Source organism: Tachypleus tridentatus, chromosome 2 (assembly GCF_004210375.1).
Source record: "Tachypleus tridentatus isolate NWPU-2018 chromosome 2, ASM421037v1, whole genome shotgun sequence".
NCBI classification, from domain to species: domain Eukaryota; kingdom Metazoa; phylum Arthropoda; class Merostomata; order Xiphosura; family Limulidae; genus Tachypleus; species Tachypleus tridentatus.
The window spans coordinates 52,896,198-52,921,192 of NC_134826.1; the positions used below are offsets into that span (position 1 = coordinate 52,896,198).

A 24,995-nucleotide genomic window follows, 5' to 3' on the forward strand; every position below is an offset into this window, starting at 1 on the left:
ATAATGAAAATACCAAAATCAAAAACTGTGGTAGTGACTACGTTCATAATGAAAATACCAAAATCAAAAACTGTGGTAGTGACTTCGTTCATAATGAAAATACCAAAATAAAAAACTGTGGTAGTGACTTCGTTCATAATGAAAATACCAAAATAAAAAAAAAACTGTGGTAGTGACGTCTAAGTCAATCTTGACAAAATCATCTTCTCCTTAGTAAAATCTCTCCTTAGTAAACATCTCTCCTTATCCTGATTCATATTATCAAATAAAGCAAATTCAATAACACATGGCTTTTCACAAAAGTTTAAATCATTATAAAAAGTGACGTTTACAATAATTTCATGTAAATAAAAGTAATGTTATATATATACATACGGCTACGAATAACAAAATACTTTACATTTTCAACCATTTTTATGAGGTCAAAGGTTATTCTTTAGGAAACAGTTTTACTGAGAATCTATAACAAAAACATAAAAATACCGTATTTCAACTAAACATAAATAATAAATAACCTAAATTAAATCCATATACTTTACAAATGTACAAACGTGTAACATAGTTCATGTATAAATTAACTATATTGAATATGTACAAAACAATTAGCATTATTTAAAATGTATCCAATATAGTTTCCTTTTAAATTAAGGTGTTACTCCATTTGTATTTTCTCTTATTACTATGCAACTTATTTCTTTTATAATTTCACACCTTTTACTTGATTTATTCATTTTTCTCTAAATCATACCCCCCATGTGACACAGCGGTATGTGTGCGGACTCACACCGCTAGAAACCGTGTTTCGATACCTGTGGTGGGCAAAGTCCATGGTGTTGCTTTATGTTTTAATTCCAAACAAACAACTTGTAAACGTTTCACGATTTCACAAAAATTACTTATTTTAATCTTTTTCTGTTGGTTGAAGAAATTAATAATGGAGAAAGAAAAAAAAGAATAGCCTGGTATTCCAGCGTTCTATATTTTTCGATTTGCTAAGAAATTATTGTATAGTGCTGCTATCTGTTGTTAAATATGTTAACTTAATGTGGAAACTTTTACTTCCTGTTCTTCCTCAAAACAATAACAAAAAAAAAAAAATTGACAGTTGTTGTTTGTAGTTAAGCTACAGAATAGGCTATCCATGATGTGCCAACCAGGGGTATCGAAACCTAGTTCTTAGCATTATAAACCTTCGTACTTATTGCCGTGTCATTGGTGAAGAAGAGAAAGCCTTGTTTATAGACTTAACATACTTGAGACTATATTACTGAATTTGTGTGTATTATGATGTTATCTGTTACAGACATCTTGAATCGTTTTTGTTTTAATGAATAATTCAACGCAAACCCTAACACTGCTTTGTTAGATCATGAAAGTGAATACATACTAATTATGAAATTTTCAAAAATCGTGATATAACACTTAAGCATTATTCATAGAATTTGTCGCTTTCTTCACATTTGCAACAACAAATATTGAAAGATTTTATCACGAGATCAAAGTGATTAGGAATTTTGATTTTTAGATAAAAACAACTGTATTTTTAACTGTTTTTATATATCCTAAATATATTGTTTCGGCTTTTCTAGTAACATAATCGCTTTTGTCCCTCGCTGGTACAGCGGTAAGTCTGCTGATTTATAACGCTAAAGTCAGCGGTTCGATTCCCCTCAGTGACTCCGCAGGTACCTCGATGTGACTTTGCTGTAGGAAAATGCACACACACTTAATCGTTTTTTCAACTTCCTTCAAACACATCGAGGGCGGATAAAAGTTCTGAAATAAGTCTCATAGCTGGCTGTAAAACAGGATTAAGCGATGTGTGCCAGGCCCAACATGGCCAAATAATTAGGGCGCTCGAATCGCAAACTGAGGATCGCGGGTTCGAATTCCCGTCGCACCAAATATGCTTGCTCTTTCAACATTGGGGACGTTATAATGTGACTGTCAATTCCACTATTAGTTGGTAAAAGAGTAGCCCAAGAGTTGGCGGTGGGTGGTGATGACTAGCTGCCTTTCCTTTAGTCTTACACTGTTAAATTAGGGACGGCTAGCGCAGATAGCCCTCGTGTAGCTCTGCGCGAAATTCAAAACCAACAAACAAAAGTCATTATTTGATTTTGGGGAGGGTGAGCCACATTATGCTATCTGCTACGGCTACCGTGGGAAATCACACCCCGAAATTTAGCATCGCAAGTCCATAAACGGAGGACACGGTTCATTAAATATTAATTCTATAAAGTGTACATAAAAACATTGATAATAACGAATCGTAATTAATTTAATTATCAATATTTATTAATTTGAAAATTTTAGTGAGAATTGTGACGTAAGTAATGCTGTGTGCGTGGTTTCACCGAATTATAAACATTTCTCATGGCCTTAAACAAAGACAATGCATGCATTAATTTTACAGCTATGACTACCACCATTGTTATTATTGTTAATGTGTTAATTGTTTCAAACTAAAGCCATTCTCTTATCTCGATAAGACGATTTCCCCTCATGAACTTTCGCGTATTGTAATAAAGTTGAAACGTGAATGTTTCGTGACCGTACGTGATGCATATTGCAGTACAAACATGTAAAGCAGTTTCAGCGAGATAAGCAGGGATGGCTTCATTAACTCTGCGAGACTAAAGCTCGTGGTCTCTCCGGTGAATGTAAAAGATAGACGGGTATACATAGATTTTACCTCTTGCAGCCTCGCGTTTGATGAAGGACCAACAAACGAAACATTTGAAATCAAAAGTAAACTACTGTGATCCAATCAAATACAGCTTAATAAAAAATGTCAAAAAGCGCCAGGAAACAGATGAGATCCGAAAAATAAAAGTTGTATTTTCCGGAGAACACAAGCTTGTCAAAAAATTTTGGTTTGAATTCTGACAGTGGAAAAATATATATATATATAAACATTTGGTACCTTTACGTGGTTGGTTTCATTTCTTCTGTGCGTATACATACATTTATTTAGTGCGCAAAAAATTCTCCGGTTTATCAGTGACTAATTTTTCAATGCTAAAATCCTTCGTTCGATTCTCCGCGGAAAACATAGCGCTGATAGATCACTGTGTAGTTTTATGGTAAAAACAACAATTCCAAAACACATTGTTAGCACTAGTCTTATGAAACCATGTTGTAAAAGAAAGTTTTAAACGTTTATGGAAAAGGTGAAATGTTTTAATTCTAAAAAACGAAATAGTCTAATTATCGGCCTTTCAAAGTTATACGCGTTAAACAAGATAGAGAGAAAATAGATCTTTTATACGAAATTATATTCTCCAAAGAATCACACTTCGTTTCAATTATTTTAAACGTGCTTGCATTTTTGTTAAGGAGCATTCACTTAAAAGTTACTCAAGGGCTGCGTGCGCAGACACAAATTTTCAGTTTATAAACCAATAAACACCATCCACCGCCAGTTCGTTGGCCACTCTTATTTGATTGATGTACTTTACAGTCATTTATTTCTTTAAGAGCAAACCCACACTGGAACTATCTATTGCATCGTCACTACGGGGAATCGAACCTCAAATTGTTGCTTCGTAAGTCTGCAACCTTTTACGCTATCTCACCAGGGGATGATATGGTATATATGAAACAACATGTTTATACTAGCACGTTCTTAGGATTCAAGGCATCAATCATTATAAACATTTCAACATATGTTTAAACGTTTCAGTCTCGTCCAATATCGGTTTTAAATTCGCTGGGTCACTGGGGGTCGTCCACAACGAGAGCGTTGAAGAACGTGGATTTTTTTTTTCTTATACGAATATCTGCCTATCCAACCAGCACTAAGCCCAATCGTGCAGTGTGTAATATCGTGATATGTGCAGTGATAATTTAGTTCGTATCAATGAAATGTGTGTGAAGAATTACAATATTTTTGGCGTCTCTCTTCAAATACTGGGCAAAAACAAAAATAATTGTCCTTCAAAAATATATTCTTCCTTAAACTTATTAATTTATTAAAACAAACACGAACGACAGACACGCAAAATTTGATACTTGAATCAGAAAGCGAGTTTTCACTTCGATTTCGTTACTTTGTTTTCGGTTTTCTTTTCTGTATTTGACAATCTTCCTACGTTTCGGTTCGATCAAAATACAACACAGAACCTAATAATTCTCTATAACTCAGGATCAAAACGAAAATATAGATAAAAGGAGTTGGGCGAGTCTAATCAATTGGGAAAGGGGGGTTTTTCTTTTCTTTATAATCATAGCTAGCTATGTTATTAAAAGACTGTTTATAGTGAACCGAACATATGTTTAACATAGGTGTTTTGATATCTGTGAGTTATGGAAAACTAAAACTAAACGGTCACGAATTTAACAATTAATCTGCAAAACGTCGTAAAACGTCAGTTGAAAGAAGGCTGGACTGGGTGTTTGTGTTAATTTCATGTAGAAACGTCATTACCTTGCGCAAAATGAAAAGCAGGTGAGAACGTTTCACCCACGTATTCTCAAAAGTCACGTTCATGGAAACGTAATCGCGCGAGCTCACAAACTATTGATGGGAGAAGTTTTATAAATATGTCACAGAGAATTTTATGTTACACGAGCTAGGCCTCACGATCAAAGGCGGAGATTGAAGATGACGGGGTGGTACGTCACAGCAGGAGACCATCTTCCCATCTGGTGCTTAAGAGAAACCATCAGATCTCGGAACAAGCCTCGAAATAATTATTTTGAGAAGGACAAATAAAATGTTAATAGTAAAACACTTCTGCTATTTTTGACATTATATTTATTCTGTGCTGACCAATCAGGAACACTTTAACGTCTATACTTAAAGTTCATCGCCAAACGCGCTCTCCCTTTCAGCCGCGGGGGCGTCATAATATCATGGTCAATCCCACTATTCGTTGGTTGAAGAAAGAGTAGCCCAAGACTTGACGATAGTTGGTGATGACCAGCTGCCTTTCCTCTAGAGTCGATCACTATTAAATTAAGGACGGCTAGCGCAGATAGCCCTCGAGTAGCTTTGCGCGAAATTCGAATCATGCATTTAAAGTTCAAAAGTAAAACGATTAGCACCGTATAACCCGAGCACATTCGAAAGACGGATGTTTTAATTCTGATTCAAAATTGATGTATTTAATGCATGAAACCAGCGTAATATTTCGTGCATAACTTAGTAAATTTGCTAAAAAATAAATTATTGTAAGATATTTTTTAGCAAATTAACTAGGGCTTATAATATTATCCTTACATATTACGTGATATTACGTATTCTAGAAACCAGTTCTATAATGTCGTAATATTGTTCGCTAGATGTCAGCACAATCACCATAAAAGCCATATATTTCAACTATAATGTTACCACAGTGCTAAGTGCCAATTTGATTTAACGAATTACAAGCTACTAACAACAATAAAAGTTTTCATTGTCTTAATGTATATAATAACTGATAATATCAGTGACGTCATAAAAAATACAAAACAAATCCTCATCATGAGACTAGTCCGAAATAACAGTTGTTAATGTGTCTAGCTTTATATAGACACGAATTATTAACATGTCACTAGCCGGAAATAATTCTTCTTTTAATGACTGGGTTTATATTATAAAACGTAGGTCTGTTTATTGAGATTTAATAAACAGGTTTACTTCGTCCATTTTCTACGTAATACTAACTTGCAAACAATATGGCTTTTTATTATTGTTTTTATTTTACAGTGTTGTTGTCACGGTGAAACGTTTAGTGTTTTGCCTTTTTTATACTGTATTTTTGTCACGGTGAAACGTTTAGTGCTCTAGCCTTTTTATACTGTATTGTTGTCACGGTGAAACGTTTAGTGCTCTAGCCTTTAATACTGTATTTTGTCACGGTGAAACGTTTAGTGCTCTAGCCTTTTTCACTGTATTGTTGTCACGGTGAAACGTTTAGTGCTCTAGCCTTTTCATACTGTATTGTTGTCACGGTGAAACGTTTAGTGCTCTAGCCTTTTTTCACTGTATTGTTGTCACGGTGAAACATTTAGTGCTTTAGCCTTTTCATACTGTATTGTTGTCACGGTGAAACGTTTAGTGCTCTAGCCTTTTCTCACTGTATTGTTGTCACAGTAAAACGTTTAGTGTTCTAGCCTTTTTTCACTGTATTGTTGTCACGGTGAAACGTTTAGTGTTTTTGCTTTTTTATACTGTATTTTTGTCACGGTGAAACGTTTAGTGCTCTAGCCTTTTTATACTGTATTGTTGTCACGGTGAAACGTTTAGTGCTCTAGCCTTTTAATACTGTATTTTTGTCACGGTGAAACGTTTAGTGCTCTAGCCTTTTTTCACTGTATTGTTGTCACGGTGAAACGTTTAGTGCTCTAGCCTTTTCATACTGTATTGTTGTCACGGTGAAACGTTTAGTGCTCTAGCCTTTTTTCACTGTATTGTTGTCACGGTGAAACATTTAGTGCTTTAGCCTTTTCATACTGTATTGTTGTCACGGTGAAACGTTTAGTGCTCTAGCCTTTTCTCACTGTATTGTTGTCACAGTAAAACGTTTAGTGTTCTAGCCTTTTTTCACTGTATTGTTGTCACAGTGAAACGTTTAGTGTTCTAGCCTTTTTTCACTGTATTGTTGTCACGGTGAAACATTTAGTGCTTTAGCCTTTTCATACTGTATTGTTGTCACGGTGAAACGTTTAGTGCTCTAGCCTTTTCTCACTGTATTGTTGTCACAGTAAAACGTTTAGTGTTCTAGCCTTTTTTCACTGTATTGTTGTCACAGTGAAACGTTTAGTGTTCTAGCCTTTTTTTCACTGTATTATTGTCGCGGTGAAACGTTTAGTGTTTTTGCTTTTTTTTACTGTATTGTTGTCACGGTGAAACGTTTAGTAGAAGACGTCATTAAATTTGTTACTTAACTTTTGGTGGGTGGAAATGTCCAAGATCTATTTGCCTGGTAGGTATATTCACATTATGTGATTGTCTAAACGTCCATATTAATTACTTGTAGAAACTCGAGAGAATAGAAACACAATTTACGATGCATTCGTCACTTGCTACTTCATTAATCGTTACAACGTGACTTCCAGCTTAGCCTACTCATATAACCTAGCACTGATTCAAAGTCAAGACACAAAGCCAACAAAAGAACTAATAAATCATAGTAAAAGATGGCCAGTGACTTGTTAAAGATGTCTGACAAGAACAAAACGCTATAGGTTTGTTTTTTGGTTTTTTTTTAGTGTCGTCTGTTAGTAACGATTGGACGTGAAGTAAGTAAGAGTCGACCCGAGAAGTCTCGGCTTAGCTGCGTGCGGGCAGCACATACATAGACATATTTCATTCGATGGGTCGTAGATGTAATACACTCCCGCTGACAATTTTGCGTACAAAGTAAATACAATCTTCAGTTGGAGAGAAGCCTGAAGCGTGGTTTATGTTTATAAGCGTCTGTCCTACTTTTTGCTCGAAATATCGAAAAAATCACATTAACTCTTCAGTACTGTTACTTACGGAACAGTGTTGAGGTTAACGGGATACTTGGTTAAAAACGTTCTAAAGATTTTAGCTGCTACGTTATAGTGTACTCAAATTTCAAACAAAAATCATTGTATCAGTGAGGGTAAAAACCCTTGGAGTTAAAGTTCCCATGAATAACTATAATGTTTTGTATCTTTAATTTATACCCAAGATAAATGTAACTGTTTATAACTGTTTCCTTCGACACAAGGGCTATATACAGTGCGATAGGCCTAATAGAAAAGTTGATTAGTCAGAGAAAGAAGGTAAGTTAATTATAACATCAGAATAGTTTGTTATTTTAAAATGAGCTTTAACGTCAACTACGTTGTTGTATATAATAGTGTGTATATAAATATGTATATGTGTGTGTGTACGTTTATATATATATATACATCATAAAATATTCACGAACGCAATCTATTATTATTACTTTCACACGCTACTTACAAGACCTCTCTATCTCTCCTGTAAACGTGGCTGGTATTGCCCAATTTCTTAAAACAAATCTAACCGAAATACTTTTTACCAAATGGACGTCTAGAAATTTCTCCCCTAACTGACTGAATTGTAACTATGTTGGGATATTTTTGTTAATATTTAATTATATATTCCTCTTAGTCACATGAATGAAACGTTGTCCTTAACATGGTAAGATTGATATAGGTACGTATTGTCTTTCAATTGTTAAATATGATTCACTTGAGGTTCTTTATTTTACACTGTAACCACGGTCTCTTAAACTTTGTATCTAGGATACGGTTTTCCTTAAAGTTTGTATCTAAGATACATGATTTATTTTTATTGATTTTATGTCACTCTTTACATTTAAATTAATAAATCACATTTCTTATTCTGAGACTTTTGATTTAAAACGCCACGTGTTTTCAGTTCATTGTTTTATTGTTACATACCATTACACTAACTTAGTCACATATGCTAATTTTCGCCCATAATGTTAAAAATAAAGAAATTGTTAGGATATATTGTGTTCTACATAGAAAATGTGTGTAATATCACATAACGTAGCTAGTGTGTAACATCTCGTACTATATTCAGTGTGTAATTTCTTATGCTATTTAAAGTGTGTAGAAAAATTACATTATATATTTAGTGTTAATACCTAATGCTGTATCTATTGTGAAATACTACATAATATCTATTCTATATAGAGTTTACAAGGTGTGCTATTCTAGTGTGTAGAAGCTGGCGCGTGACTGGTATTGACACATATAATCATACCTACTGGCCTACTGGTATTCGTTAGTATTGTAACCGAGATATCAGGCCTTAGCTAAGTTCTAATATCGGGATATGACTGGTCAAATTTTTAACCATTTCTTATCATCAGGGTACAAAACATATCATTTTCAGATTATAGCTAGTCATATTATATGTCCCCCGCTGGTACACCGCAAAGTCTACGGATTTACAACTTTAAAATCAGGGGTTCGATTCCCCTCGATGGACTCAGCAGGTAGCCCAATGTGGCTGTGCTATAAGAAAGACACACTCATGTTATAACAATTCACTTTTATCAGGGCATAAATAGTCACATTTCAACGATGTATGTCTTATCTTCACGCGAGCTAATTCGCAAGGCTTAATAGTAGTTTGTTATTTAGTGAAGTTGATAGCACGCATGAAAAACAGTCTATTAAATATTGATATGAGTGAAAATAAATTACGGTCGGCTTCAAAAAAAAATTCGGTCAGCTTTACGGAAACACAAACATTATGTAATAATCGATTTATGTAAACAAAAACGGAAATGAATATACAGTAGTATTACATATTATACAGCGAAAATACTGCTTACAACACACGGCTTTTAATCACCTTGTTAATGGACAAGTTTCTGTGTTGAACAGTTGCCATGGAAACTTTGGCACTGTGCCTCCTTTGTTAAAGTTAGCGTACAAAGCCACAAAAATAGTGTCGACACCTTTCATTGGTTATATTTTAATATTTAAAAACTAAAGACACTTTATCTATGTTTCTTTTCAGGAGATGATAAATGAATGCTCTCTGTTTGGATCTCATAATTCTTTGGAACGGCAGCTGTTAAATAAAAAATATTAAACACGTTCTTGTTTTATACACATAAAATAATAGAATCGATGCGTGAATTCGCTAGTCCAGCAATCAAGGGGTGGAATAGGGGTATTAAACAGAGAAATGTTCTTGGAGCTTCGCAACATAGGGGGGAATTACGAAGACAGTGCCCTTGTCACGTGGCTTGCCATATATGGATTTATCATCAGACTGTGATGACAGTGGGCATATTTTTATATTTGTATAACCGAGTGCTCTGTTTGTCTTAATCACTGGTTTCTCTGTGTTGTTGTTAATTTATTTCTGCAATATTAGTAACTTTGAAAACAAATGTGTAAATGACATGTGAATTAATTTTACCATATAAAAGATCTACGTCCGTGCAATACAAATTTAAATAAATTCATGAGGTCTTTGTTATAGTACTAGCATAGATATATCATTGTCTTTTCAGTATTAGGCCTAACTTTTTGGTATCTGTATGAGGTTTTGCTTATTGTTTCCTTCAGGAAATTCACTCCCAACCCACTAAATGTTTTCTTATTTACTTAGTCCTTTTAAGCATTTTGCCTCTCACATTATATTAAATTATGAGTGGGGTGAAAAGAAGTTTTCTGAACACCCATGATTGTTTTTGACCTCGAGGTACCCAATCCAGGGTAAACTGACTGAACTCGAAACTTCTGCAACGACTTCGTTCGTTCGTTTCTTCAGAAAAAAGCCATGTCCGACTACCAGTTGTATCTGCTGCAGAAAATCGAACCACGGATTTTAGCGTTGGAATGTGTGAAATGAAACGATAATATTTCCATAACAAAGTATAAAAACAGTGACAGACACCTAATTGTCTTTTCCATGAGCGCGTTAACATATGGCTGATTACATGACTGAAATGCACCTCTTGTTATCCGGAAACTTTCTAAGGTAACTAAAAGTGGGAAGGTATTAATAATTAAAAAAACTGTGGAGTTTTCAATGAATAAAAACGTCCGTCAATTTTGGCAGGGAAGTTGTATCATAAGTCTCACTAACATATAAATAACATATCATTCTCTGTATATTTCGAGAGATGGAAGTCTGATACATACATTTATGTTCTATAGTGTAACTATAGCTAGAAATGCATTTTTACTAAGTAATTCATTAAGAATAAGTAAAACAAAACTTCATCCGCAGCAAATTAGTTTTAAGAAGCAGATTTATGTAGAACCAGATTAGTGTATTTACCGTCTGTATAGAACCGGATGATTTGTATATTACTGTCTGTGTATAACCATATAGTGTATTTACTCTCTATGTATAACCAAATTAGTGCATTTATTGTTTGTTTTGAACAAGGTAAGTGTATTTACTGTCTGTGTAGAACCAAGTTAGTGTATTTACTATCTTTGTAGAACCATATTAGTGTATTTGTTGTGTGAGTAGGAACATATTACTGTAGTTACTGACTGTGTAGGACCGGATTACTTTATTTACTATCTGTGTAGAACCGGATTTGCGTATTTACTGTCTTTGTATATCCAAATTAGTGCATTTATCGCTTGTTTAGAACCAGATAAGTGTATTTACTGTCTGTGTTGAACCAAGTTAGTGTATATACTATCTGTGTAGAACCATATCAGTGTATTTGCTGTGTGTAGAAACGTATTACTGTATTTACTGGCTGTGTAGGACCAGATTAGTTTATTTACTAACTGTGTAGAACCGTATTAGTGTAGTTACTGCTTGTGTCAATATACGTTTTGTGATGTATAGTATGAAATGAACAAAGCTCGAAACATGATTTCCACTAAATTGATACCCGTTTTATATCACATATTTTCACTAAGCTTGTTCTTACCTGTTGACAGCATCACATTGTTTGTTTGTTGTTAGACGCAGAGCTACAAACTGTGCTACATGTGCACATCTGAGCTGTTTCCCATACTTCTGTTTATATTTTTCTATATAGATCTGTGCAATATTATATTACATAAGTCTTATGAAACATATGATGGAGAATGCCAAAATTAGTTAATATGAACTCCAGTTTTCTATTTTAGTTATAAACTTCTACTAGTAGTTCAACGGTACATTTACGACCACATAACGCTAAAATCTGGAGTTCGATTCCTTGCAGTAGGCAGATCGCAAATAGACTATTGTGGAGCTTTGTGTTAAAACACATTATTTTATTTTTAATTATTTACTTTAGCTTTGTCAATAATATTAGTGCACGAGCGGTCCGAATTGAAATTATTTCGCTAGTTGTTGTATTTGAAAATATTTTTTTTCAAGTTGTTTAACTCAGATATTAGATTACCTTTATGGTAAGTTTGATGATAACACGTTGTGTCCTACTGCTTTACATCTGTTTGACTTTCGAAACCCTTGCTTCTAGCAGGTGTTGAATATCTTTGTTTCATGTATTTTTGGCTGCACTTCCTCTTACCAGTGGTTAGGGGCATTTGTACCTGAATCCCGCCACCTGGTGGCTTACTGGTTTATGACACTAAAATCCAGGGTTTCGATACCTACGGTGGATACAGCAAATACAATTAGTTCATTGTGTATTTTTGTTGCTTGGCAACAAACAAACAAAATCTGAATCGTAAGAGGTCGCTGACCTGACCGTTAAGCCTATTTGAATTTAATACGTTGGCCGTTCAGGTTGGAAATCTTATTTCCTCTCTGAGAAAATAATTTTGTTTTATTGAAAATAGGTTTAAAGTGTCAAAAGTCCTTAATATGTCTTCGAATGTATCAGTAGGAGATTACAACACTCAAATTCGGAGTTCGAGTTCACAAAGGACATGGCGCAAAGAGCTTATAGTGTTACTTATTCTAAGAAAACAATAACAACAAAACAAAGCATGTAACAGTACTCGTTATTAGTTTCAAACTGGTACCTCACACTTCAATTGTTTGATTTTATTCTTTGATGTCATCTTTGCGTCATGATCAAAATTTCGTTGTCTAGGTTACAACCCACACGTTTCTTCATCAACCTTTTGTTTATATCTTGAAAGTATCGTCTCGTGTCAGTCAACAGTTTTTACTAGATGGAGATAAGTGAACTTCGTTGAAACAAAAATTATTTGTTATCTTAGAATCGAGATTTTGACCAAAATAGAAGCTCTTAAACGTGTGAAAAGATGTTTAAACATTCTATTATCGTTACATATATATGCGGAATATTTTAAAACATTGTATAAAGTCAAACTTTCATAGAACTACAGATGAAAATGTACTTTATAAAAGGTAACAACTTAGAATACAATTTTCACGGGAGTGTGAAAAAGCAGAAATTACTTACGCTCGTAATTCGTTTAGTTTATTTTAAATTTCGCGCGAAACTACACGAGGGCTATCTCAGCTAGCCGTCCCTAATTTAACTAGTCATCACCACCAACGCTAACTCTTGGGCTACTCTTTTATCAACGGATAGTGGAAATAACAGTCATATTATAACACCCCCATGACGCAAGGTGCTAGCGCTTCAAACTCGCGACCCTCAGATTATGAGTCAAGTGCCTAATTCATCTAGCCATGCCGTGCCCTCCTGATTCGTATAAAAAAAAATAAAGTAAAAAGTGTCCAAAGTTTAGTACAACGTATTTATGTTTAATGTGATGAATCACCTTTCTTTTAGCATAACATATTTAGGCTTAACATGATGAAACACCTTTCGGTTTCAGTTAAACACTAGAATGCCTATTTTTCTACTAGACAAGTACACATCTTTATAACGTTATTTTCAAAGTGATTTACTGAAAACAAAATCATCGTTGCGATGAAAATGTTGACATGAATACGTTTGGTCGTTTTAACTGAACACAAAGACACTATAGAACAGAACAGTGATGTTACGTGTATATGTGTATATCTACGTAAGAGTTCATTGCAGTCTAATCAATATATTCATATATATATATATTTTTGAAGTCAATAAATTCACTTTTCTCGGACACGTCAGTAATTCTTAGTTCTCAAAGTTCTGGGTGTATACATTTTCAAAATTCCACTCTTCCGGGTAGGGCGCCACCTCGTGGTCAGCATGATAGTGGCAGATCGAAGATTCAATGCTCGAGAAGTGATGCTGCTAAATATACTTCTCACTTTGAGCTGCAAGTACGTTATGAAAGTGACAGTAAATTTCATAAGGCCAGAGCTCTCATGATGGCGGATTCTGCTGTTCTGGAGACCTATGACCTTTTTGTTTATTTCAACTTTCGGGCAAAACTACACAAGGGCTATTCAAGCTAGCCGTCTCTAATTTAGAAGTGAAAGACTAGAGGGAGGACAGCTAGTCATCACTACTCACCGCCAACTCTTGAGCTACAATTTTACCAACGAATAGTAGATTGATCAATCATTTAACGCCTCCACAAATGAAAGGACAAACATGTTTGGTAGGGCAGGAATTTGAACATGCGACCCTCAGACTGCAAGCCAAGCGCCCTAACCACCAGGCCATGCCGCCTCCCTAACTTGACCTTCATCATGTGCCGTTTGTAGGTTTGTATTTTTTATTCTTATACTTTTTGTTTTGTATGGTATCGATATATGCTGTGTGAGAATGTTAGAAAAGAGCCAACTCAATAACTTCGATTTCGACGTGTGTTAAACACAAATGAAGCGTTATGAAAATATCTTTAAAACATTCGATATTAAAACAAGGAACTTTTAATAGTGTGAACAAAATACATTAACCAGAATCCTTTAATAACAAAACAGCAAGTCGAAATTTCTTTTACAATATGGAAAAAAAGATGTGACGTACCAAGTTCAAGCTTCAGTTAACAACAACATATTAACGTGTCTTGTATGGATAAAGATGTGACGTACCAAGTTCAAGCTTCAATTAACAACAACATATTAACGTGTCTTGTATGGATAAAGATGTGATGTACCAAATTCAAGCTTCCATTAACAACAACATATTAACGTGTCTTGTATGGATAAAGATGTGACGTACCAAGTTCAAGCTTCAATTAACAACAACATATTAACGTGTCTTGTATGGATAAAGATGTGATGTACCAAATTCAAGCTTCAATTAACAACAACATATTAACGTGTCTTGTATGGATAAAGATGTGACGTACCAAGTTCAAGCTTCAATTAACAACAACATATTAACGTGTCTTCTATGGATAAAGATGTGATGTACCAAATTCAAGCTTCAGTTAACAACAACATATTAACGTGTTTTATATGGATAAAGATGCGACGTACCAAGTTCAAGCTTCAATTAACAGCAACGTATTAACATGTCTTGTACGGATAAAAATGTGACGTACCAAGTTCAAGCTTCAATTAACAACAACGTATTAATGTGTATCATATGGATAAAAATACGACCAGACAAGAGAAAGAGAATAGTAGAACCTGAAAAACATACTTTTAAAGACGTAAGACATTAGTTCGTTTAGTCACACTTGTTTGTTATACACAACACGTTCTTTTAGAAATTATATTTTTATTGGACATAAGAGGAAAGCAAAAAGCGAGAATTCTATGAGGTTGTATGATAAATGGTGTCTTCCTGGGCTGGTAAAGTGAATATGGAATACTAGATCCATTTCATTATGTGCTTAATTGCAAACAACCAACTTACCAAATACATGATTAATTACAAACAACCAATTTACCAAATAGATAATTACAGTTGTTTTGTGAGCATAATCGACACCTTAAAAATCAGTTTTATAGCCTAGACGTCGACGTCTTTTTATGTTAAGTCATAAAAAGAGGCATTTTATTAGAAAGTTAATTTATTAAGGAAAGTTGGTGTATAAATAGGTTGAGGTTTTAACCTGAAGACGGTTGGTAGGGGTATTAAAATTTTACCTAAAATAAAGCAGAGAGCAATGTTTCAACCAAGAATTCTTAGGTAATCTTCATGTTAACCATGTATGTAAAGTTTTAATACCTATGCCACCCGTCTTAAGAATACATTTTTGCTTCAAGCGGGTTTCTCGTCATCACGAATTGAGGTTGGAACGTCGAGCGACATCTAGCGGGGAGAGCAGAGTTAGAATCGTGGGCCTTTTTTATTATTTTTAAATGTTGCTTGAGGCTGCATTCCGTTTAACGCCGTTTGTTAGTTCCACCAGGCTGCAAAATGAGAGGGTGGTTACAGGCACGAACAAGCTACACATCCTGCCTCCTGGCGGTGAAACCACTTAATGACTCTCTCAGCAGGATTCCTTGCTGAAGGGACGCCTGATTCTCTAGTTGGTGTAAAAACAAGAGTTCCGTACGCAGGAAATGAGGGGTGGGGATGAATTTATAACTAGACTGCCAACGGGCTTGAATGGGCACCGCCGATTAGTCAAGTCAAAGTTATGAGTTTTCTGACAGCGCTAAGATAATATTTTTTAGGTTTATTTTTTCCTTTTTTGAGATCCAGACTTATCTCTGAAAACGTCTTTCAAGTACGATACTAGAAACTGGATATTTGTCTCTTATGTTGCTCCTTTGTTCTAAATTGGTGACCCAAATATATTCACCGGGATAAAACTCTGATCAACAACATACGTGGCGTTGCAGGTGACCAGATTTAAAAGAAAGAAAGCGAAAGAGAACCTTTCGACCTGAAACAAATCGGATTATTTCAGTTTGGGGGTGAAAAGCTAGAATTTGAAACTGGTTAAGGTTGATGGTATTTCTCTTGATTCATTCAGTTGGATCCTCAGTGGCACAGCGGTATGTTTGGATATCGTTCACTACCAGAGGATGTGATGACGATTAGTACATGTTTGTTTTAATGTTTTACAACATTCCGTACAAAACAGTGACTGAATGAAATATCTCTGTTGCTGTCGGAAACATGCATGGGTCTTCTACAATAAGTTATGGGATTAATTGTAATGTAGATATTTTTATTTACGTATGCTGTGTGACTGATGTTACTGAGGAAAGTCATGAATATAGAAACATTTTAGTCTATAAATAGACTACAAAATGGGTTTCAAAAACACTGAACGTTCACATGCAACCAATGGTCGTTTTACATTAGTATATATATGGAAGCCATTAGTCGTTTTAGATTATTGTGTGTATAGAAACCATTGGTCATTTTGAATTATGGAAACCACAGAGATTGTGGTTCGACTTGAAGCGAACCCATGTCAATTAAAACTACTGTAATAACGTTCTTTTCGTAGGAAACTTGGATTAAAAATACCTCTAATTGAATATTTAGTAACAATTTTAGCTTGTTTGTTTGTTTTTGGAATTTCTCGGAATGCTACACGAGGACTATTTGCGCTAGCCGTCCCTAGTTTAGCAATGTAAGACTAGAGGGAAGGCATTTAGTCATCACCATCTACCACTAACTCTTTTACCAATGAATAACTACAACAACAAACAACAAAAGCCTGATTTAAATATCTCTGTAACTTAAAACTGTGCTTAGAAACAGAGATTGCCGGGGGTGCTCAGAAAATTTCTATCTCTTTTTTTGTTTTTTGTTCATGTTGCCCCAAAATAAACAAAATCAAGCAAGCAAATCTAAACCATTAACGAATAGTGGGATTGACATTCACATTATAACATCCCAACGGCTGAATGGGCGGGCATGTTTGGTGTGACGGGAACTCCCGACCCTCAGATTACGAGACGAGCGCCCTAACCACCTGGAAATATGGACGGCAGTCCATATTTTATGCTGGTTATTAGATCGATCGAAATAGCGTCAAATAAATGAAAACTGTTTTAATAACTTTAACAAACTTTATGGATTTTTTTCTTCTTTCTGAAACGTCTTTAATCATGATTCAGACGTGGCAAGATTAAAGCGTTTCGTTAGCTTGTAAAACGTTTCGGTTTGTATAAAATATTTCATGGTAATTAATTTAAGTCAAAGCTTCTTTATCCAAATAAATATTTTTAACGTTGAGCTTAACGTTATGTTTGTTGTAAGGCTACAAATGTTTCTTATTGGTTAGCTGCACAATCATTTGTGAAATATTCTGGGTTTGTAGTGAACACTTTAATGTGGACAAACACACGAACAGGACGGTCTGTTGTGAAAGTAACAAAAGTTAGATCACATTCTTTTCACATCCGTTGTTCCAACAACTAGAAATGACGTAAAGCTGAGAATCTTATAATATAGTTCTTACTCCAAACGGCGAATTACACCCGCCTCCGGGCTCGAGAACGAACATTTCTGGCCGCGTAGAGACGAGTGAACTTACCTTCTAATCTACTGGACAATGAAAAGAGTGGACAGACAAGTCGGATTTTGCTGGCGCCACCTGTATCGAAACAGTCTCTCTTTCTCTAACGCTATTCACTTTTATTTTCGTAATCTTGTGAAATAAGATGTAAGCGCCCAGAAATAGAAAGACGTGGTTGGCTCGAGTCGTAATTTGCAGGGTAATACGGCCGGTAGCGATAATAAGTTTATTATGCGAGCGAGCGGAGCGCTGCTGGGCTAAGGAAGCGAACTACCGGCCTTCCCACCACATGTACGCGGTAAACTGACAAGCGGATGACTCTAGACTTGTATATAATGACCACAGAGTTTCTGTTCTTACATATGGTAAGACTGAGGTAATGAGTCTACCATCCCATAAGTGTTTTTACATTAGCTCCCCATAACCCTGTGCTAAGTGTTTGGTTATTACATATATTATCACTAAGTGCGGTAGTGCTTTGTATGTGGGGATGACCCAGGAAAAAAATGGCTGCCGTTTATTATTCAATATTCACTCTAGTCCCAAGTCGCTCTCCTAGCAACCTGAGATACTTTTACAAACACCTAATGTAGGTTTTCAAAACCTATTAACAGCTCAAACACATCGCTAAGGTAGAGAATTGGTGAGTAGCGTAACAGCAAATGTTCCTCTGATTATTTCGATTCTGACGTCAGAATGGCCAGCTCACCAATGACTGAAGTTCATTTACACACCGAAATATTGTATCTTAACACTGGCAGTTTATAAGCAGTGTTGGTCAGGTGGTCATGGCACTCGACTCGTAATCTGAGGGTCGTGGGCTCGAATCCTCGTTATACCAAACAAGATTGCCCTTTTAACTGTGGAGGCATTACAATGTGACGGTCTATCCCACTATTGTTTGGTAAAAGAGTAGCCCAAGAGTTGGCGGTGGGTGATGATGATTAGCTGCCTTCACTCTTGCCTAACACTGCTAAATTAGGGACGGCTCGTGCTCTTTTGTGCGAAAATTCAAAACAAGCAAACAAACAATTATAGGCAGCGTAACCTTTTACTAACCCGAACACATAATGTCCACCAAGACAAGTCATCAGGCCAGTCTATAGTGACCTTCATGCGTTGTAGAACGTATAGAAACAAGTTAGGTATGAATACAGAAAACCATACCAACATCCCTACACAAATATCTACTGAGTCAATGTTTAAGCTTATGGGAATTAGTTAATGTAAGACTCTATAGCATTATTTAGTTTAAAACTTTTATTTAAATCTGAATTAATGCAAACAGAAGGAATTCAATGTTTAATTTTAAATAAAAAATTCTGAAAGATTCGATTACTTCTGTAATGAGTTGCATTTGGTTTTCAGAATTCATTCTTACTTGTTTCTGTATTTTTTGGCATTGTCTGTTTGTTTTTTGTTTGTTTTTGAATTTCGCACAAAGCTACTCGAGGGTTATCTGTATCTGTGCTAGCCGTCCCTAATTTTGCAGTGTTAGACTAGAGGGAAGGCAGCTAGTCATCACCACCCACCGCCAACTCTTGGGCTACTTTTTTACCAACGAATAGTGGGATTGACTGTAACATTATAACGCCCCCACGGCTGAAAGGGCGAGTATGTTTGGCGAAACGGGGATGCGAACTCGCGACCCTCAGATTACGAGTCGCACGACTTAACACGCTTGGCCATGCCAGGCCAATTATGAAACTAATGATGGACCATATTCCTTGTTTTAATCATGAAACAAATGATGGACCATATTCCTTGTTATAATTATGAAACTAATGATGGACCATATTCCTTGTTTTAATTATGAAACAAATGATAGACCATATTTCTTGTTATAATTATGAAATTAATGATGGACCATATTCCTTGTTATAATTATGAAACTAATGATGGACCATATTCCTTGTTTTAAATATGAAACTAATGATGGACCATATTCCTTGTTATAAATATCAAACTAATGACGGACCATATTCCTTGTTCTAATTATAAATCTAATGATGAACCATATTCCTTGTTATAATTACGAAACTAATGATGGACCATATTCCTTGTTATAATTATGAAACTAATGATGGACCATATATTTTCTTTTAATTATGAAACTAATGATAGACCATATTCCTTGTTATTATTGTGGGACTAATGATAGTTCAAGAGTTGGCGGAGGGTGGTGATGACTAGTTGCCTTCATTATGGTCTTACACTACTAAATTAGGGACGGTTAGCGCAGATAACGCTTGTATAGCTTTGCGCGAAATTCAAAAACAAACAAACAATCACGTATTCCAGCATGTTAACTGCATCTGGTGGCTATTATTCAAAATGTAATATGTTATTTCGTGCCTTGAAATTCGTCATCTCGTCCGTTTGAAACTTAAACTGAATGAGAATAAGACAAACGCTTACCACGATTGTTTTTTTAGAACACGAAAACATGACCACCAGAGGGCACATGACCTTACACGTAGTTTCTTCCCCATAAATCTGTTGAAAGTGTTGGAGTTAAGCAAAGTTTCTTGAGATCTAGTATTAAAGTCAATTATAGCGAGGGGTACATAAAGAAGCTCCCCCTTTCTCTCATATCCCTCCCCCAAATGTATTGAACTCAATATATATCTAGGCACTTCATGTAACATTTACAGTATTTGTCAATGATACGAGTGTTAAAATAAAAACACAGACACAAAACCTACTTATAATACACCCATTAAGGTGTATTATATATGGGCTATTCTTCTTTATATCTTAAGTTATGTTTCGGAGAGACAGATAAACAGTCTTAGTATTTGGATTGACTTACATGTAACTGAACTTTGGCCAAGTGGTTAAGGCACTCGACTCGTAATCCGAGGGGCACGAATTTGAATCCCTGTCGAACCAAACATGTTCGCCCTTTCAGCCATGGGGGCATTATAATGTGACGGTCAATCTCACTATTCGTTGGCAAAAGAGCAGCCCAAAAGTTGGTGGTGGATGGTGATGACTAGTTGCCTTCCCTCTAGTCTTACACTGCTAAATTAGGGACGGTTAGCGCAGTTAGCCCTCGTAGTTTTACGCGAAATTAAAAGAAAAACCCAACAAAAAATAACCTTAACTGTTCTAGACGTACAAGTTTGTTATCTTGGCTTTCAAAATGTCTTCTATACTCGTGTTTCAATAACAAGCAGTTGCCACCCGTTCAACTGATTTTCTTCGACAATACTGAGGGATCATTACATGAAATAGGATATACAGGTGATATATTCGTGGATGGATTATTACTGGGTGATCTGTGATTATCTTACGTTCGAATCCATGACAGGACGGGTGTTTTTTATCGTATACTTCTTATACTCGTCAGCGCTCGTCTCATTCCGTCATCAAAAGCCTGACGTAAAAAGCAGTTTTATTCCGTTATCACAATCCTGAAGTTTGTTACCGGAAGACACCCTGACGTAAAAAACAATGTCCTATATTTTAAAGTATGAACATTCTTTTTCCCAGTTTATCTGCACTTATGTAAGTAAATTCAAGCGACAGTATATGGTAGAAATTGTTGGAAGTTGGGTGACAAGTATATACTTCATAATACATATATCACCAAGCTGGAGTACCCGTCCATTGGATGATGAAATAAAAACTCGTTCGAAATAAATGGTATGAAATTGTGTTTCTATTTCTCTCATTAACATAATAAACATAAAAAGTACAGTAATACACACTGTTTTCAAGAACTATATTAACAAAAATTATATGGGAAGTCCACCCTCTTGATGACCTTAATCGTGTCATCCTGTATCACTGTGTCAAGTTTGAGACATATTGGACAAGAAATGTGGAAACTTAAAAGGAATAGATATACAACCGGTCACACACTTTACTTTAGATAGTAAGTAAATTTAACATCTTAAAGAACAACATGTATTTAATATATATATATATATATATATATCAGTTTACAAGATAAAGAAATATTAAGTTATAGCAGTTTGTAAATTTAACGACTAACTGTTGGCCTCAAGCAGTTGGGTTTACAGAGCTAACCCTAAATAAAGTTTTTAAAGGTCAGATCTTTAGTATCAGATAGAATATTTACGTTACTTTGTTGATATGTGTTAGAGTTATTAAATTGACTTTTGGTACAGAATTTCAAAAGACTGTTACAAAATTAAGTCAGAATTGATATTTCAATATGTTTCCATCAGAGCCCTGCATAGCCAGATAGTTAAGGCATTCAACTCGTAATCTGAGAATCACGGTTTCGAATTCTCGTCACACCAAACATGCTTAACCTTTCAACTGTGGGGACGTTATAAAGTTAGGCTCAATCCCATTATTCGTTGGTAAAAGAGTAACCCAAAAGTTGGCGGTGGGTAGTGATGATTAGCTGCCTTCCCTCAAGTCTTACACTGCTGAATTAGGGACGGCTAGCCCTCGTGTAGCTTTGCTCGAAATGAAGAAACAAACAAGCAAAAATTTATATTATTCTGCACCAGATTAATAAAAGCGGAACTCGATAAAAGTAAACTATGAACACAATGCTGTCAAACCAACCTTGACAAACGTTTTTTTTTTCTATATTGTATCTTGTTTCGATGTGGCGTCCGCTATGAGACTTATAACAGAGGATACAATGTAATTGTTTGTTTTCCTAGGGGCGGTAAATTTACAGATTCTTAATCATGGGTTCGATTTCCCTTGATGAACACACCATGGACGCATATATAATCTTGGTTGATATCACAACAGTACAAATTCCAGCGTTAAGCGTCGCTAAACCGACGTCATTTTAGTGTATACTGACTGGCTGACAGACAACACACTACTGTATATTGGAGCGAGTAATTAAAACACGTGACCCTCCCAAGTGGATTTCGGCCCCCTTTCGAGGAAATAACAGCTAAAAAAATGTATAAACTAATAAAAATAAAAATAACAGTAAAAGTATACATAAAAACTCCAAATTATAAAAAAACTAAAATGTATGTGATAATTAGATATTTAGTTCTAACTACAGGGTTTCTGAAAATCGTGGTATCTCATATCAGGAATTTTTGGTGAGATTTAACCCTAACAACAGGATATTTGGCTAAACGGCAGAAGAACTTAAACAAAACTTGTGAATTTTGGCGTGTCATAAAAATTATCTCTTGTCAAAATTACCCAACTCCAAGGAGGTTAGATCTGTTAAAAGATAATAAACTGGTATGATATTTCTAAGATGTATTAAAATACGATAAACTTATATGATATTTCTAAGATGTATTAAAATACGGTAAACTGGTATGATGTTTCTAAGAGGTATTAAAATACGGTAAACTTATATGATATTTCTAAGAGGTATTAAAATACGGTAAACTGGTATGATGTTTCTAAGAGGAACTAAAATACGGTAAACTGGTATGATGTTTCTTAGAGGTATTAAAATACGGTAAACTGGTATGATGTTTCTAAGAGGTATTAAAATACGGTAAACTTATATGATATTTCTAAGAGGTATTAAAATACGGTAAACTGGTATGATGTTTCTAAGAGGAACTAAAATACGGTAAACTGGTATGATGTTTCTTAGAGGTATTAAAATACGGTAAACTGGTGTGATGTTTCTTAGACTGATAATCTAACCACTTCTCTTTTGTAGAAGCTAGTTAATACCAGTTCATGTATGTGATAAGTCGTCCTAGCTAGTTAATACCAGTTCATGTATGTGATAAATCGTCATAGCTACTTAATACCAGTTCATGTATGTGATAAATCGTCCTGGCTAGTTAATACCAGTTCATGTATGTGATAAATCGTCCTGGCTAGTTAATACCAGTTCATGTATGTGATAAGTCGTCCTAGCTAGTTAATACCAGTTCATGTATGTGATAAATCGTCCTGGCTAGTTAATATCAGTTCATGTATGTGATAAATCGTCCTGGCTAGTTAATACCAGTTCATGTATGTGATAAATCGTCCTGGCTAGTTAATACCAGTTCATGTATGTGATAAATCGTCCTGGCTAGTTAATACCAGTTCATGTATGTGATAAATCGTCCTGGCTAGTTAATACCAGTTCATGTATGTGATAAATCGTCCTGGCTAGTTAATATCAGTTCATGTATGTGATAAATCGTCCTGGCTAGTTAATACCAGTTCATGTATGTGATAAATCGTCCTGGCTAGTTAATACCAGTTCATGTATGTGATAAATCGTCCTGGCTAGTTAATACCAGTTCATGTATGTGATAAATCGTCCTGGCTAGTTAATACCAGTTCATGTATGTGATAAATCGTCCTGGCTAGTTAATACCAGTTCATGTATGTGATAAATCGTCCTAGCTAGTTAATACCAGTTCATGTATGTGATAAATCGTCCTAGCTAGTTAATATCAGTTCATGTATGTGATAAATCGTCATAGCTAGTTAATATCAGTTCATGTATGTGATAAATCGTCCTGGCTAGTTAATACCAGTTCATGTATGTGATAAATCGTCCTGGCTAGTTAATACCAGTTCATGTATGTGATAAATCGTCCTGGCTAGTTAATACCAGTTCATGTATGTGATAAATCGTCCTAGCTAGTTAATATCAGTTCATGTATGTGATAAATCGTCCTGGCTAGTTAATACCAGTTCATGTATGTGATAAATCGTCCTGGCTAGTTAATACCAGTTCATGTATGTGATAAATCGTCATAGCTACTTAATACCAGTTCATGTATGTGATAAATCGTCCTGGCTAGTTAATACCAGTTCATGTATGTGATAAATCGTCCTAGCTAGTTAATACCAGTTCATGTATGTGATAAATCGTCCTAGCTAGTTAATATCAGTTCATGTATGTGATAAATCGTCATAGCTAGTTAATATCAGTTCATGTATGTGATAAATCGTCATAGCTACTTAATACCAGTTCATGTATGTGATAAATCGTCCTGGCTAGTTAATACCAGTTCATGTATGTGATAAATCGTCATAGCTACTTAATACCAGTTCATGTATGTGATAAATCGTCCTGGCTAGTTAATACCAGTTCATGTATGTGATAAATCGTCCTAGCTAGTTAATACCAGTTCATGTATGTGATAAATCGTCATAGCTAGTTAATATCAGTTCATGTATGTGATAAATCGTCATAGCTAGTTAATATCAGTTCATGTATGTGATAAATCGTCATAGCTACTTAATACCAATTCATGTATGTGATAAATCATCCAAGCTAGTTAATACCAGTTCATGTATGTGATAAATCATCCTAGCTAGTTATTACGAGTTCATGTATGTGATAAATCATCCTAGCTAGTTATTACGAGTTCATGTAT

The 24,995-nt window shown here is 35.2% G+C and overlaps 1 long non-coding RNA gene across 1 annotated transcript in view; it reads left to right on the forward strand.

Annotated features, from left to right (window-relative positions):
* Positions 1-7,035: 7,035 nt before the first annotated feature.
* LOC143243825 (uncharacterized) overlaps positions 7,036-24,995 on the forward strand; it is a 29,773-nt gene continuing 11,813 nt past the window's right edge. The window contains exons 1-2 of the long non-coding RNA XR_013024779.1: positions 7,036-7,740; positions 13,546-14,026. This is a non-coding gene — a long non-coding RNA (uncharacterized LOC143243825). The remainder of the gene's footprint in view (positions 7,741-13,545; positions 14,027-24,995) is intronic.